Here is an 18,091-nt window from a genome sequence, read left to right on the forward strand (position 1 = left end):
CCCCTCAAGATATTTATATTTTTAATTCATAGAACTCACACATATTGCTTTATGTGGCAATAAGAAAAATGTAGATTTAAGTAAATTAAAAGTCTTGATAAGGGGAGAATATTCTGGAGTCTCTAGATACTAAAAGTAATTACAAAATTACTCATAAGATAAAGAGACAAAAAGAACAAAATTGGAGAGGAAATGTGAGGGGGAAAGCAGAAATTGGGTGAATGGTTACATACATACATACATATACAACTACACTGTCATATTACAAATGCACGCATGTGTATATTGGGTTTTGTATACACCAATACATTTCCTCAATTTGTTTGCTGAGAAGGCATCAAATCACTGATACTTCAGAAGCCAAGGTCTTGATTTATAAATACTATTTTCTTCAAAAAGTCACTTAAAATACTTAGAGAAATGGCTGATTCTAAGATTGAAGCATGAAATACAAAGTGATCTTGAAGTATTATTTTATAGCTATGAAATAAGAACAAGCTCAAAGAAACCAAGAGAAAATATAAAATCAATTCTAAAAAAGTCCCCAATAGCCAAAACTACCAAAGAATGTAAGCAACAACATAAATAACTGTAATATTGGACTTTAATCTAAAGAATTTTAAGAATGGTTAAACATACAAAACAAAAGACAAATCTTCCTTGTAAAAGAGTTTCATGACTTATTCAGATACTTCGTAATACAGGATTTTGGTTGAATTTGTCTCTTCTTGAATGTGGGCTTGATTTAGTAACTCAGATGAAATAGAGTATGAAGAAACTCAAAACTATGTTAGCCAAGCATTTTTGTTTAATGTATGTGACCTTCAAAATTCAAGCCAAAACTAACTCACATTTTCATGGTATTAAGACATGAGATCTTTGGGGAAATGATCATTAGGACGGCATTGCCCTCATGAATGGTATAATGCCTCATAAATGAGAAGTAACAACAGATCAGACATCTTTTACTCTTCCATTTTTCCATCATGCTGTGGTAACATTCCTCCCCATGTTTCCCTTTCCAAACTTCTTCTACTTAAGGATATCAAGACAGCATGATCTGCAACAAAACAAAACAAAACAAAAACAAAAAACAAAAAAAAAAAAACAAGTGTTCACAAGACACCAAACCTGCCTGTGCCTTGATTTTGGGATTCTGAGCCTCCATAACTTCTAGAAAAATACATTTCTGTCCTTTATAAATTACCCAGTGTCCAGTATTTTGTTACAGCAGCATATATGGAGTAAGAAATCATGTGATTAAAGTTAACATCACCAATGACATAGAACATTATCAACTACCCATCTGTCTTATGATGAGCTGACAAGAGAACTTCCTGTGAATGTTGTTCTTCCCCTAAACCATATTCAATTTAATAAAAAATTACTGAATCTCAATTCAGGAGATTTCAGAAAATATGGGACTGGTACTCTTCAAAACTGCCAAGGTCCTAAAAAAAGCAAGAAAAGACCTATAAACCAGCACATATGATGATGAGTGAGTTGACATGGTTACAATTGGAATGAATCTTGGGAAAATTAATGAAATTATTAAGGCTATAGTTTGTATCACCTTACCAATGCTTGTTTCTTACTTTTGACCAACATAAGATAATGATATAAATGCTAATTTTTAGGGAATGTGAATGAGGAGTATACAGGAATATTCTGTATTGTATTTATAATTTTTCAATAATCTAAAATCATTACAAATAATGTTTACAGTAAAACAAATTGTTCAACATATCTTATATACTGACAAATAATTTCATCAGATACCAAAAGTATTATGGAGAAATACTATCAAACTGTTAATAATATCAAACCTTTTCCTTACTGAGGTAAAACAATCATGGAGCAACAGTTATCTGTTTTTTACATGACATCCCCCTAACTTTTTCCTCAATGGAAACATTTAGGAAAAGATTTCCAAAAGTATGAAATTCAAAAACCATAGTATTATTCGAATAAATATAAAGTTTTCCATTTGTTTAAGAACTTTTTATCTGTTAATGATTAAACCTGCTACTTTATATAAAAATACCCACAGCATTAGTTTAATTTACCACTGTGTTAAATGGTTTCTCTTTATAGACTTTCACTTTAATGGCTCTTATTAGACTACAAATCCTGCTGAGATTAGTTTAGCAAATATTTAATTTTTCTCCATGAATTGAAAGAACATACAATACTCAAGTAGAAGGTACTATTAAGTTTTCTATGGTAAAGCAAGTAGGTTTTCCCTCCAAAATATTCCAGTCTATTAGCAAGACAAAAATTGTTCACATTTCCACACAAAGTTAGAAAGTTACTTCATGAAAATGATCAGTTTTCTATTCTCCCTGAGACTTTTTCATTCCACCTGAAAGCTAAACATAATACCTTTGAAAAAACTGTTAACAGAATTAAAGACCTCCCATAGATTTAAATGCATGACTACTGTCATTACAATCCATAGGAGAAAAGAAAAATCTCAAAATACTGCCCACCCCAGAAAAGGCATTTAAAATATAAAACTCTAGAAACCCCAAAGCTTCCCCTAAAATGTATTATTAGACAAGGTTGCAGTTATATCTGAGAATTTTACCCTTTTATTTTCCATGAAAAACTCCACACAGATTTGGATTTCTTATCCCCACTCCCACTGCCTTTATTGTAGTCATGAATATCCTCTTTTGTTTTTCTTCTTTTTTCCTTTTTTTGATATTAAAGGCATGTTCCATATCTCAAGAAAAAAATAGCTTACATTCCTTTAGTAATTTTTATGATGCAAAATTGTGCCAATTATCTTGAAGTCTCTCACTGATTGATTCTGACATTTACATAATTGGTTGAAGAGTGATCAGCTATTTAAGACAGAAGAAAGAGAATTATAAATTTCTAATTTTTTCCATATGTGGATACAGATAGTAGCACATTCCCAACTAAATCTTTCATAATTCCATAGTTGTTTGTTAGAAATAAGAATAAGACTACAAAAAGAAATTGTGCGAATTTGCTTAGTTTTTTTTTGGGGGGGGTGGCGGGCATAGGGGATTGAACTCAGGGAAACTGAACCACACTGAGTGGCATCCCCAGCCCAATTTTGTATTTCATTTAGAGACAGGGTCTCATTGAACTTAGTGCTTTGCTTTTGTTGAGGCTGGCTTTGAACTCACAATTTTCCTGCCTCAGCCTCCCAAGCTGCTGGGATTACAGGCATTCGCTACTGTGCCCAGTAAATTGCTTAGTTTTGTAATCTATTATACTTTGGGTCACCAAAGATTTACTAAGATTATAGTAGAAACCTAAAAAAAAGAGCAAAAACAAAGAGGAGATTTTTGGCCACAAGGAGCAAAGAGTCTCCAGACCTCAAGTTGACAATCTGCTATCTTATTTGTTATTGATAATAGTCAGAAAAACTTATGTATAACTCTACTACTAAAAATGTTAATATGAAATTTCTTTAATAAAACAGAAAAATAAAACAAATATTGGTATTTTAAAAAATAAAATCTGTTATTTTTTTTCTTAGCTTGTTATTTACTTTCATAATCAGGTAACATAATACCAATCAATTGCTTCTTCTATGTTATTTGCTTGGAGCTGCTTCATCATTCACTATTCATTGTGGTTTTGGGAGGCAAATTTCTATCCATTTCAATGTTGAATTGAAGCATAATAACTAAAACTGAAGCCACATAAAAGCTGAGAAGTGTTTTATTTTAATTTAAACCCAAATCTAACTGGCTAAGAAGCTTATGTTTTGAAATACTGTGACTTTTAAGTAAATGTGATTTTTCTCCTTTGTCTTACTTCTATAAGTAAAATTTCAAAAAAGAAACGATTTAAATAAAATTTTGGGTTTCCTGCTGCTTTGAAGACATAATCCTGTAAGTAATATTTACTGAAAGCCCATTATGGGACAGATAACTCTTCTAGGTATTGTGTACACATCAATCTTATAATCTTAAAACAATACTGTATAGCAATCAATGCCTATACCAGCAAAGTAAACAGATTTCAAATATGTAAACTAATGATGATCTCAAGGACAGTAGAATAACATGTGAGAAAAATATAGGAATATCAGTATCTTATTAGAGGACAATAGATTACACAAAAATGATACTTTACACACCATAAGATAATATCCATTCTATTGTAAGAAAACATACATTTTTTTGTATAGGAAGCATATAGAATTGACATAACTAGTAGAATATATTAAGTTGTATAACTTGTGTTTAAGTAAATGATCATTCTGTTTTTTTAATGAACTTCCTTTTCTTTCTGTCTTTCTGGTTTTTTTTTTTTTTGGTTCCTTCAATTATTCTCCCCTTTGGAAACATCATTACCAGTAACATTAGGTAATAAAGTTTGTTGTTTGTAGTTACTTTGATAATGCCCTCTAAAGTATAAAGTAAAAGAATCCTTAGAGGAGAACAACATAGCTGTCACCTTGATCTAGGAAATCAAGGATTGGTTAGTGTAAGTAAGCATGAGAAGAAAAATCTTTCCCAGCTATCTATTGATTCAATTCAATTGAATAAACAACCCCCTCCACCACCACCACCACCATGTGCTAGCTGCAAAAGACATGGGTCTACAGCTCAATAGAAAGAAAATAGGCTAACTTACCAATTTGATCCGGTGGCCAGGGGTGGAGCTGATTTCCCATGTGCACTCCTTCCTGCTTGGATACTTGTCTGGCCAGTTGGGACTGGTGATGAGGCCACTTGGGCTGTGGATCTTCTGTTCACACTCAGCTGTGCCAAAAACGATAATATCAGTCAGTGTGGAATCTAGCCCAGGATTGGGCCATAAAACAAGCAGCCTATTTGCCCACTGCTCTGTTGAAAGATCTTTCTGAATACTAGCTAATCATCACTCTGGTCTCTGTTATCATATTCATCAGCTTTGGCAAATAAGGTGCTGAGCATAATCATGCAATGTTTGTTGTCTGACTCACTGGAAATTAAGTGTTTGCCACAAATCCGATAAATGCCTAAAATAAAAGGAACTCCTATTTTAAACTGCTGGATCCATAAACTCAGACTTTAATAGAGCAACATATATTGACAATCAAGAATATCAACACTGGGTTTTGCAAAATATGTAATGCATTGCCACAAACAAAAATCAATGAACTATGCCATTTTAAAATCTTTTTTTTAATTTCCCCCATTAACAGAACATCACTTTCATCTAATAAATCTCATTAAAGCATTTTAGAAATTATATATTTATATTTTCTCTCTCCCTTAGTGAAGTATACACTTAAAAACCTAAGTCACAGTTTTAGTTGCCAAAATAAATTAACCTCAATTTCATTAAAGCAAAATGAAGCACTAGGGATAAAAAAAATAGCTCCTTAGCCTTGAAGACAGCTTTTAAACTAACTAGAAAGAATATCTCATTCCATTAGCATAAAATTTCTTATGTTTCTATCAGTTCAGACGAGACCATTCCATACTTAGTATCAAGTTTCAAAGTATTTGATGTCATCAGGCTATGTTCACTGTAAGTAATTTGTGAAGCTATACCCTAGAGATCCTGGTTTAGGCTGGAATTATTTGTTACATATTGTAAACTATAAATGATTTTCTAAAATTTTCCAAGGAATCTATTTGGGGAAATTAATTTACTATATAAACAATATGCCAGCATACTGCAGGGCCACACAACAAGGGTCCATGCTCAATACAAATTCATGCAATTGATGTTATCACTGCTGCCATTATTGCATTCCTTAATCTACAACTTCATCTTAATCACAATAGTTCTCCATAGGAAGATTTGGATTTGCAATGTGGAGGAATATCAAGAAGATACAGGTGACATTCAGCTTCTGGCAAACAAATGAGGATTATGTAGCAAGACAAGATCAGGCCCTGGTTCCATCCCAACTCTGGGGGTGGGAAAGAAAAATAACAAGAAAGAAAGAAAAATTCTGGATCTCATTATGGAAAGGGTTTCTTAAATTCCATCATCCCTGTTTTTGCCTTGCCACATGAAATATGGAGTCTACCTGATTTACAATAGCCTGCAACAAAGCAAACAGGCTTACTGCTAAACTATATAAGGTGCATATGCTACAGCAAAGGTAAAAGAAAATTCAACCTTTTTCCTGGCAATAAAAATTAATTTTATTAAAGGGTACTTGGACATCATTCTATCTAAATGGAAGTTTTCTATAAAATTACTTCTGGAAATATTAGCTACTTAAAATATTAGGAAGATATTTGTTATCTCTGAGACATGGGTCACATGCACATTCTTCAAAGGCTGCTTCATGTTTTTCTCTGAATTACCTTCCATTTCTGAAGGAAAAAAAAATTCTGGGCCTGTTGCCCAGGCTGTTGATTTAATAGCATATACTACCAAGTTACAAATATGCTCATACAGGAAAGCAGAGAGAAAAAAAAATTCCTGGTTGCATATGATTCTGTACAATGCCATTGTCTTCAAAAAAGAAAAAAAAAGAAAGAAAGAAAGAAAGAAAACTTGCCAACTTACAATTCTAAGGTATATACAAGAAGTCCATTATCTAACTGAGATTTTAGTCAGGTCCTTCCAATGTACATACACAGAATGATGAGTAGTTATAAAAAAAAACTTACTTAATAATTCTCTTTTTGAAATAGGCATAAATCCAATTTAAGTAGAAAATTCCAGAGTAGACTCTCAAAGGAAGAAATAAGACCTGAATAATTATCTCCTGTTTCTATATAACTCACAGAAGCTGAGGGGAATAAAATTATTGTTTTTAAAATCTTGGAATTTTTAAAGACTTTGGAAACAAAATCTGGCAGGCTAGTATTGTGCTACTAGTGTGCTTGCTTTTTATTTTCTGGCCGAACCCTGACTTAAAACTTTAAATGGCATATATCATTTTCAAATGTCTTTCCCTTGGTAGACATTTGAGCTTGATATGTCTGATATTTAAGGCACATCACTCATGAAGCTCATGTATGAGAAATTTGGGGGAGGGCTATAACACCAAATTTAAAACATTTTTCAGAAGTTCAGTTTATATACGGATAGTGTTGTAAGGTCTATTCTATAAAGACCTGAGGATAACAAGTTGATTTTTGGCTACCAGATGGCTTCATAACAACTTATGTATCTCATATACAAGTTACTCTAATGGTGCCCACATGTGACATGAAAAATCTTTTGGTAATATAATGAGGTTTCCAGTTATATTATATTATTATATGGGATCTATAAACATTTCACAATTTTTTTTAATTTTTATTTTTGACCTCTGATTATTCAACTCATTGATATGATTAACTCTCCTTAGAAGCAGAACGTTTTTCAAATCACATAAAATTTGAGATGTTGTCAAGAAAAGGACATTTCTTTCCATACCTTCCTTGCAGTCATGTTTATTCTCATGCAGCACAAATCCCTTATGGCACTGACACATGTAGCTTCCCACCGTGTTGACACATTCCTGCTGACACCCACCATTATCCTTAGAACATTCATCTTTGTCTAGCAAGGAAATAAACCCCATAGTTTAGTAAGTAGCTTTAAAAAATGCTCTTAAAGGACAGTCACTTATTGAGGCGAGCAATGGCCAAGGGTAAACTAAGTCACAACTCCTCCTGTGATCAACATGAAAAAAAAAATAGAAATTTAAGGTGTCTTAGTTTTACCCTTTTCTTGTTTAGCTAGGAGCTGTACCATGGAATGGTTAATATAATGAAGGATTGACCACTACATAATGCTTTTCTCTTCATTAACTACTAGGAGTTTAAATTCATTTGCGTAGGAAAAAACAAGTCAACAGGGATTCCTTTCCCAATTAATCCACACAGTGATTGTGAATTTTTAGAAATGAATTTAAAATCACTAGTAGCTTTAATGAAGGCAAGAAACAGCATTTATGTAGTGGTCAAATCCTTCATTATATTAACCATGGTGCACAGACAGAGGCTAAACAAGTTTCCAAGATTTGTATATAATTGCTTTAAAAAAATCACTCAATCACTCAGTATAACTACTGTAGTTGATTTTTTTTTCATTAACTTTGCAGATATGCTTGGCATTAATGAATCTGGACATTTCAAAACATTCCAAGAAAGAAAAGACATCGTTAGACCATCTTAAAGATGAAAGTTAATTTATATTTTAAACAAATCTACTCTGGCAGACTAGTTTATTAATAAGTCATCCTGTAAAAAAGCTTTTAGTGTGCTAGAAGTAAAGGTTAAAATAGGAAATATGAGCTTTAGGAAATAGTCAATATATTCACTACAGGGAGAAAGCCAAACTAGATTAACAGGCAGTCGATTCAGTGACAGGCATCAGCTGTCACACTACGTTACTCAGCTGTCATCCCATGGCTGGCATGTTCCTTTAAGCCAAACTGGCAGGTTGCTCCTGACACACATATATGGTGGCATATCACTCAAACGTTCATCACTCCCACACACAGAGAACAAAAAGGACACAGTACAGTCATTTCAGAGGTGAGATGAATTCAAAATTTTCACTGTCAGCTGATTTTGTTGGTGAGATATAGTGAGTTCACATCACAAACAGTTTGCTATTTTGGCTTTTATATATTTTTTGTTTATTTTTATTAAATAATCTGCTAGCAATTTTGAAAGATGCATCTACTTTTTCCACTTTTAAAGATTGACTGCCATTACAAGCACACACAGATTACAGGATACATTCATACATTGGCAGAATATTTCAAATACATACAGGTATTCTCCAGTCTTTAAAGAATATGTAAGAATCAGTAAATTTGTGATTTATGTTTTCTCTGCCTATCCTTGCCATTTTCATGATTCTTTTAATGCATATTATGGGAACCAAGCAAAAAAAAAATTAAATAAAGATAGTTCATCTCTAAAAGAGTAACAAACACCAAACTTCATAAGAAAGCAGAAATTAATAGAGAATTAACATCATAAAGTTAATTTTAGATCAATTTATCATATCTTAAACCCCATTACCTTAACTGTGTCAACACTGAAGATTATTGGTTATGAATTATGAAAGATAAAAACAGAATGGATGGATGGTAAATTATATTTATTATTGCTATCTTTTCACTTGCTTGCATTTCCTAATTCACATAGTTCAGCAGTAATTTTTTTAAATATAGTATTTTATCATAAGAAGCTTTAGAAAAAGCCTTCCTCATGAGTGAATATAGATAAAAATCTCTTCATTAAATGAAAAAGGACTATTCAAAAATTTTTTCTGATGGTACAATTACTCTGAAATAGAAACACACTTCTTATGAAAATGTTTATATAATGATGATTTGTTGTATTTAAAATAAGACCCAATAGAATGAACTTCAGAATGGATTATGGTCAACTAGACTTTCGAGAATGGTATGAAAACCTAACCATTGTAAGCAAAGTAGCTTAGAGAACATTTGTTTTCTTTTGTAACTGACTGGTAAACAAATGGACTGCTCAAGGACCCACCCTGTGGGGGTGAAGTTGCCTGATTCCTCCTTTCATTGGTACCTGTCTGGATGGTCATGCATGGGAAGCACCAAAATGTTAAAAGAACACATGTATTATTACAGAGTGTTTAAATCCATACTCATTGTATAGTCAAAATAATTCCAACATATCAAACTTCATTCTAGTAGGAATATCATTTCAATAGCTAATCTTTCCAAGTGTAATTAGTTTCAGGACCTCATAGGGCATAGCTGAGCTGTAGTGGTGGTAACTGAAAGAATTCCAAGTAAAACCAAATATATTTTAATAGTCTTTTTTCAAACAATTATTTTTATTTCTATTGTGCTAAAAAATAACTTTTCAAATAATATTTGGAAGAAAGAGGAGGAGAAGAAGAAAAACAGGATAAATTGTAGAACTAAAAGATGAAGCATTATTATTATATTATTATTTATGTAGTCATTATTTTCTAAGTATCTGTTATTTTTTACTTTCCCAGTTTGTCTGTGTTTCCTGCCTCCCTCCATTCCCACTCGCTTGTTTCTTATTTTAGTCAAGGTCCCATGAAAGTCAAAAGTCATCAATTAGGCTGCTAGAATATATTTATGGGTTAATCTATGCTTTAGCCAAGATGCAAAATTGGACTAATTAAAATTGTAACTAAAAGCAGCAGAGGAAAGTTATCATTTCCAGAAAGGTAGCATCTAAAACTGAGCTCCTTGTGTCAAATGGTCATATGAAAAGAGAAAATTTCATGAAATCATTGGAATACTTAAAATGAACCAGATGTTTTACATCATGCAGACAAAAAAAACGCCCATATTTTTTAACTTAATAATTTGTCTAGAAAATAGTGAATACATTGGAGTCCTTTGAAGATATTTTTAATAGAGATAATTAATTAATTATTCTAATTAAAGTAAATTCAGTTTTGGATTTTCTTCATTTGTGAGAAACAACAATATCATAAAAGAAGAATTCCACCAATATGTTCTATATTTCTTACTTATGAAAGACCATCAAACTAGCAGGGTATGGGGGAGAAACATTAACAACCATGATTGACTAATGTTGTCCCTTTTCCCCTCTCAGGACCTAACTTCACAGACTTTTCACAGAATGAAGAATTCAAGAAAAAGGGAAAGAGAGGAGGATGCAGAGTATTCAACATTTCTTAAAATGTCTGCATAATCAATTAAATAATTGAGAATTCAATCAATTATTCATTTGAAATTTTCTGGCATTTTCATAGAGTAGACACACAATGAAGAAAAATTAATAGTTTTTATTAGTAGAAGAAACAAATATTTTGTGAAAAGAAAAAAAAAACCACATTTCTCTTCTGTAGATGGAAAGGAGCCCCAGTCTTGGGATTGGACATGTCTGTTTTCCATTCTGTGTTAGATGAAGAAAAGTTCTATTATTAGGAGAAGAGAGGTGGTATTTTCCCATCAGAGCCTGTAGCATACCTCTGAGACTATCAGAGGTCATCAGTCTATGAATAATACATACTGGTTGGAACTGAAGTGGCAACCTGTAACAAGTTCTTGCAATATTCAAAAATAAAAATTTTCTCTTTGCAGAAACTTCCTTATCTGTAGGAAAAAGAAGTAAATATTCCATGCAACAGAACAGCAACATATAGGAAAGCAAATATTCTCAAACCAAATCCTCAGGACTGGAATTAAGGAATACATACAGTACTCATGCACACACACAAACACAGCACACACAACACAAAACTATTCAATAAATTATCACCTTTAGAGAGCGAAGAAGATAAACTCTGAGAGCTACAACACTTACTATAGCTCTTTCCATAAATCTGCAAATATTAAATCTTACTAATATTGAAAACTTGGAAGCAGGATTCAAAACTGTAGGAATATTGTAGCTACATTATTACTGATAATTAATCACACCAATATTTATACATTTGTTAGGGTGATATTAGATTGAATGTTATCTACAAATATCAACAACCATTCCATGAGAAAAATAATATAAAAATGTTTATGAAGACATATCTGTGAGAGGAAGATGAATGTGTAAGACAAAATCACTTGAATTTATAATTAGAAATATCGAAATGAAAATTATTTTATCTTACTCTGCACTTTTACAGACCAAAATGAACTGAGAGAAGGCAAACTTCAGTTTCATTCTATTTTTGTCACTAAGCAAGTCACTAGGTCTATCAATAATAGTTAGAACACATTCCCATTAAATTATCCCTGAGTGAGATTGCTATTGAAAGTTTTCTTTTTCAAATTTGGTGTTCTGATTATCATAGAAGTAATTACTGAGACTTTTCATTGTATAGGGTTGCCTAACAAAGGTGCACCCCATGCTCAATGCCCACTTCCTAAAGTTATTTCCAAATTGTGAATGTTATAATTTCTAAAAATCCTGTCAAGTTCTCCAAATGTTGCTGTTTTGCATGCATAAATTTCTACCAATACTTCTTTGGGCGTAACCTGTTCTAAGAAAAATAACTTTGTTCTGAGAGGTATATAGCTAACTTTGCCTCATCACTTAAACTAGACAAACTCTATTGTGTATACCTATGCAGGTTTATACCCCTGTGTTCAAAAACATATCACATAAAATTGAGTTTTATTTTATCAGTATATAAAATAAATCATTATTATTAATCTAATAACAAATCTCCTTCAGCAATTCTTGAATTAGATATCTTCTAGAAAATGCCATGTTACTATATTCTGAATTATCTAAAAAAATGAATAGACTTATAATTCTAGTTAATATCCCAATAGCCTTATTTTGATATTCCTAATTTCTTTATTTTCTTAAATATTAGTTCCTTCATTTGTTCTGAAAATATATTCTGGAATCATTACAGTGCACCACACTTTGATTTTTGTAGAGCAGGTTAAAAGCTTTTCTACTATAAAATCCATTAACTTTCCACATTTCAAGCTATGACATTTTCATAACTAATTTATGAAGCTTAATTAGAATTGATATATAAGGGTTTCTTAGTTTCATGAACATGGGAGTGACAGAAATCATTGATGTTAATTATTCTGCTAATAAGTTCTTGGAAACATCCTTTTGATTCCATTTCTTAAATCTAAAAAAATACTTCTTTAAAAATCTGAGGTTATGTGAAAAAATAGATACAATCTACATGGTTATTTTATTAGATAAATGGTATGTTAGAAACAGCACTATAAGTACTTTATTTCACTGCACACATTAAAATTTAAATATAGCTCTTCACCTCTTTTATTATGTATGACTTCAAGGAAGTTTAAATTTATTTTCAAATTGCTTTCCTTTCCAAATACTGTGGGATAACTTATCACCAAATACTGTTTTTTTTTTATTGTTATGGAATTCCTTTGTAATTGTTATTAGGAAAAGAATAAGAAGAAAGTAATTGAACACGTTATGTTATACCACTTGTTAAGATTATATAAAGCCATAACTACTTTTGAAATTTTAAAACACTGGCTATAAATGTTACTATTTAAGACTAAGTTCCCATAAAATATATTTAGATTCTTATTTTATTGTGTGTAATAAGATAATTACAAATTAACTTGTTCTGATTCACTTCTATTGATTTTTTTCTTATATTAATATTGAATATCAATAAATATAAAAACTTAAAATTTTCTTCACTTAGAAAAGATCAAAGTCCATCAGGCAATGTTTTGCAAATCTAAAAATATTTTTTAAGAAACAGATAGTTAGAAATATTATTTAAGGATTTTTCTCCAAAAGTTACTTTATATTTAAATCAGAGAAATGCTCTGAGATAAATTGGAGTTTACTATAAGGCACTGTCTTCCCACTTTAGCAGAAGTATTTTCAGTGTTTTTAAATGGTTAACTTTCAGGTTTGTATCAAATCAGATGCTTAGTTATAAGCACAGTGCATAGTTTTATACCTAGATTTCTATTAATATTTTATCATCTACAACTTTTTGCACTGTTTAGTCATTGAATTATATTTATGGCACAAGAGTCTATTTGCTGTAACTTGATATTTTTTTAATTGTCACACTATTTTGTCCAAATTTCTATCAGTATCTCATTATATTTAAATCTTTCTTGATGTGAGGATATTTATGAGAGTCTCCCAAAAGAATGGGATTTCTGAGACAAACATGATAGTCATGTTAATGACTCTTGATCTCTATGCCTGATTGTTTTCTAAAGAATCTGTGACAATAAAACTAATAATGCACTTTAAAAATCCCCCAATCATGGATTTTAACATTAAAAAATATCCTTCAATTTTGTTGTGAAGTGTAGTATGAAGTATAGTATGTGGTTTACATAGTTACTTTCTAATAAATGTAATTACAATAAAATATATGATTTTTGACAAATTATTTTATGACACTAAAGCATTAGAACTATTAAATAATATTTTCAATGTGAATAAACCTATTTATTAAAATGATGAACTTTTGTAGGTTATAATTTTGTAAGATTATCAGTCTAAGATCATTTAGTTATCTAAATCCTTATTTACATCCATCTCTTTATGGTACATCAATGGTAATTTACTACAAATAGAATGTTTTTACCTTCTGTTTTCTTGAGCACACACATTCCCCACTGAGAGAAACTCCCAGGAAATAAGGTGTACAATAGGTATCATCCAGAACCATAATATTTTAAATATAAATACAGCAAAATAAAAGGTCTTTCAATGCATCAAAAGGAACATTGAAAATTTATACTTAATGATGATTATTTCACACTTTACAAAAAAGTAATCTAATAAAGAAATGAAAAGCATATCTATTGTTTTTCAGGTCATAAGGATGTTGAATGGCACACATTCATTATTAATGCCCCTTGCAAAAGTCATAATCTGCTTTTATGGTTAAGAGAATTGTCTGTGAACCAAGACAGAATAGGGTTTAAATGCTTTGTGACCCTGAGCAATGTGTTAACTCCTCAGCAGCTCATCTTTCAAATAAACATAGAAATGAACATACCAATATAATATGAATGTCCAGAGTTTAGTTTCCTCCTGCACTTCATTGTTCATTTTATTTAACTACCTTCATTCCATTAGTATAAGCTAGATTTTTCTAAAATGAAATAAACACTACATGTAGCATGTGTGTGTGTGTGTTTAAATACTAAAAACAGATAGCTTTCTAAATGATTGTATTAGTGAACATGACTTATAGCAAATAAGTTGCTGAGTATTATTGAGATACTCAGCTAATACTGCAAAGCATCACTACACAGAGAAAACAATAAAACCTATTATCTTCTCAAGTGATGAAAGTACCATCTGCATTCATGTTTGTATTCTAAGAATTTAAAAAGCACATTTATATTGTATTAGTAGTGTTCTAAAGATTCAGATAAATAATCTGGCTTTTTAATTTGGAAAATTTTGTGTGACCAAAAATAACAGAAAGTGATTTTAATTGTTGTGAGAATTGTTAAATTTAATCATAATTTGAATTTAGTATGTATAGTATGCATTTTTAAAGAATCTTGAAGTATGTGACCAAGGTAATGTGCAAATGAATACTGTGAATGTTATGATAAAATTGAATTGCTTCATAATTTCACTTTTTAAAATAACTATTTAGATGGCTTGAGGTAAGTAGCTTTGTCTCTACCATGTCCATGATATTTATACAATAGTAAAGTCTAAGAAAGTCTCTTTTATTAAAATAAGATATTCACATTCTACTTTTAAGAATATAAATCTTAAATAAATGCCTAAGAAGAATTTTTAAAAGGTAATTAAATCTGTGAGAAGGCAAGGGAACAAGAGCAAGTAAGCTGAAACCCACTGTATTTTGAATGCACTTTTATGTCTGAATTGGAACTCAACGGAGCTTGTGAACCATTAACTTCAATTACCCCCCCAAATCCCAATTACCCCCCCAAATCCCAAACAAACCATGGACATTGTAAATCTCATTAATTTTAAACTAGAGTAAATGGACTTCGAATTAACTCAATCCAAATTACCTAATATTAAAGCATAATTGGAATTTAGTTGCTTTAAATTATTTGCTAGCTTTATGCAAAGGCAGAATAGATTCCTATACTGAGGTTTATTACACTATTATTTGTTCTTCGAGTTTTGAAATACTGTTTTTATAATGAATCATTCTGAGATTCAGAAACTAGGGAAATTTCACGTTTCTATGTTTTTGTAAAATTGGGAAAGTTTGTATTTATTGTATTCTGAATTGGTTGCCAATTTCCAAACGCAGAAGTATAAAACATTAAGTATACCCCATCCTATGTTATTTGTAATAAAATTATAATTCCATATTTCTCAGTCTCTTTCTACAATCATGCCTGTAGCAACAAGGCAAAATATGATGTTGTTACTGGCCTAAAAATAAGAATGTAAATATAGCAATAACAAGAAGAAATATGCTGCAAAATGAAAGAGTCTAAAACTAAGAACACATTTTCCAAAAAAAAAAAAATGTTGGAAAATATTCCACTGTCTGGTAGTCTGGTATCATTATTCCCATATACCTGTAACAGCTAGTCACTGCTTGGAAGTATTATATCACTATTTTTGTGTTACTTGTACCAGACTTTAATTATATAAAATCTAATCATTTTGGGTCAACCTTTCATCAGTGCTCCTTTTAAATATATCTTATATAAAAAATGTTTTTTTAAAGGGTTTTTTTTAAGAGAAAGTGAGAGAGGAGAGAGAGAGAGAATTTTTAATATTTATTTTTTAGTTCTCGGCAGACACAACATCTTTGTTGGTATGTGGTGCTGAGGATCGAACCCGGGTCGCACGCATGCCAGGCGAGTGCGCTACTGCTTGAGCCACATCCCCAGCCCTAAGAAAATGTTAATACTAGGATAAATCATCATGCATCCTTTGTGCCTCCAAGTTTATCAACAGTAAACTGTGAAGAAAAGATCATAAATTTAAGCCAATCCATGTTGAACATCAGTAACATACACATACAACATGTTAATACTTATGCCTGAGAAAAAAATGTGCTTTGAAGCCTTTCTTTGATACAGTATTGTCAGATTTGAACTCAATCATCATGTTGTTGTACTGGGATGCGATCACTTCCGGCACTTCTGCGCCACAGAATTTGCCATGCAGTTTAGAGTCAGAGGAAAGACCACTCCAGATCTCCACATAATCGTATTTGCATACCTGGAAAAAAACCACAGTGGTCCTAGTCACTAGACCAATAGTACCAGATGATTGACATTTATTTGAGAATTTTTTACCTGTTTGCTCCCATGGTAGTCAAACTGGAAATGACAGGTTAAAGAAAATCAAGAATATGGTTCAACTCTAAGATAAAAAGTATGAAAGATAGAGAATAATCTTCTAGATTGTATATACACTGACATGCTTGTTTCTTTGTAGCAAGTGAATATATTTTTTCAAAAAAAGACAAAATCATAAGGAGAATTCAGATGAATATTTGTTGAGATGATGGTAATGATGGGCAGAAGAACAGCAGTTTGTCACTTTTTCATTTTTTAAAAACTACTTTTATTTATTTATTTAATTTACCAAGGATTTGACTCAGGGGCACTTGACCACTGAGCAACATCCCCAGCCCTATTTTGTATTTTATTTAGATACAGTGTCTCACTGAGTTGCTTAGCCCCTCCTATTGCTGAGGCTGGCTTTGAACTTGCAATCCTCCTGCCTCAGCCCCCTGAGCTGCTGGGATTACAGGTGTGCACCACTACTCCTGGCTTCATTCTCTGATTCTTTTTTTTTTAATTGCTTTAAATTTCAAAAGGAACTGCAAAAGTATTTATATAGTATTCTATTTTCTACAAAACATGACAGGTCATGTACATAATATTAGTAGATTGAGTCTATCAAACACTAGCAACAAAAATAATCCTTTTCATTGTAGAGAAGAGAAAACTGAGGTTCAGAATTTTTTTATATAACTTGTCCAAAATATAGTTATCAAACATGGAGTATGGAGGTGGACAGAGTCTGGCTTAGTCCTGTTCTGTGTCATGGAAACATGACATTCTGATCATAACAACACCATTACTCACTTTCAAAGGGAAACACAGACCCTTGGTATATAATTAAAAACCAGTCAGTTTCCTTTCAAATTTATGAAAATTACTGATGTTTCTTAATTTTTTCAAGTTTGTAGGTTTGCAGCTGGATCACAAACCAATAGCAATTCTGTTCAGTGGAATGGAAGCAGGAATATATACCAAATTAAGATCTACTCATTCTGATTTATATGTAATACACTAACAATACCCAAATGGAAGAAGGCAAATGAGTGCCAGGTAGTCTTAAGCAATTTATGGCTCTCAACCGTTCCATGATACACTTTTCCAAAGTTCCAATAGGGCACATTCTAAAGAACACATCTTACATGAATTACCTTATTACATAAATGTGTAATTAGAAAGGTTTAACAATGCACATGATTCAACCCTGGGGCATGATGTGTTCTTTGAACTATGTCAACTCAAATTACTGGTGATATTAATTAGGTGATAAATAAGCAAAATGATGCTAGGAAAAATGAGATAACTTTTCTACTTACTTTGTTAAAACTGAGATTTTTGTTTAAAGAGGTCTTCAGTATATTATAGGAGGATACTTATAGGGCTAAAGTTCTTTTCATTGACTTTCCTTTGGTATCTCAGTATAAAGAAGAAAATAATGAAGGTTTAAAC

General features: G+C 31.5%; 1 pseudogene across 1 annotated transcript in view; it reads right to left on the reverse strand.

Moving 5' to 3' along the window:
* Positions 1 to 586: 586 nt before the first annotated feature.
* Positions 587 to 18,091, reverse strand: part of LOC144372567 (tolloid-like protein 1) — a 72,567-nt pseudogene continuing 55,062 nt past the window's right edge. The window contains exons 16-19 of the transcript XR_013432539.1: positions 16,398 to 16,574; positions 7,357 to 7,486; positions 4,621 to 4,748; positions 587 to 1,060 (exon numbers count right to left, since the gene is read on the reverse strand). The product of XR_013432539.1 is annotated as a tolloid-like protein 1 (transcript). The remainder of the gene's footprint in view (positions 1,061 to 4,620; positions 4,749 to 7,356; positions 7,487 to 16,397; positions 16,575 to 18,091) is intronic.

This window comes from Ictidomys tridecemlineatus, unplaced genomic scaffold (assembly GCF_052094955.1).
Source record: "Ictidomys tridecemlineatus isolate mIctTri1 unplaced genomic scaffold, mIctTri1.hap1 Scaffold_132, whole genome shotgun sequence".
NCBI classification, from domain to species: Eukaryota; Metazoa; Chordata; class Mammalia; order Rodentia; family Sciuridae; genus Ictidomys; species Ictidomys tridecemlineatus.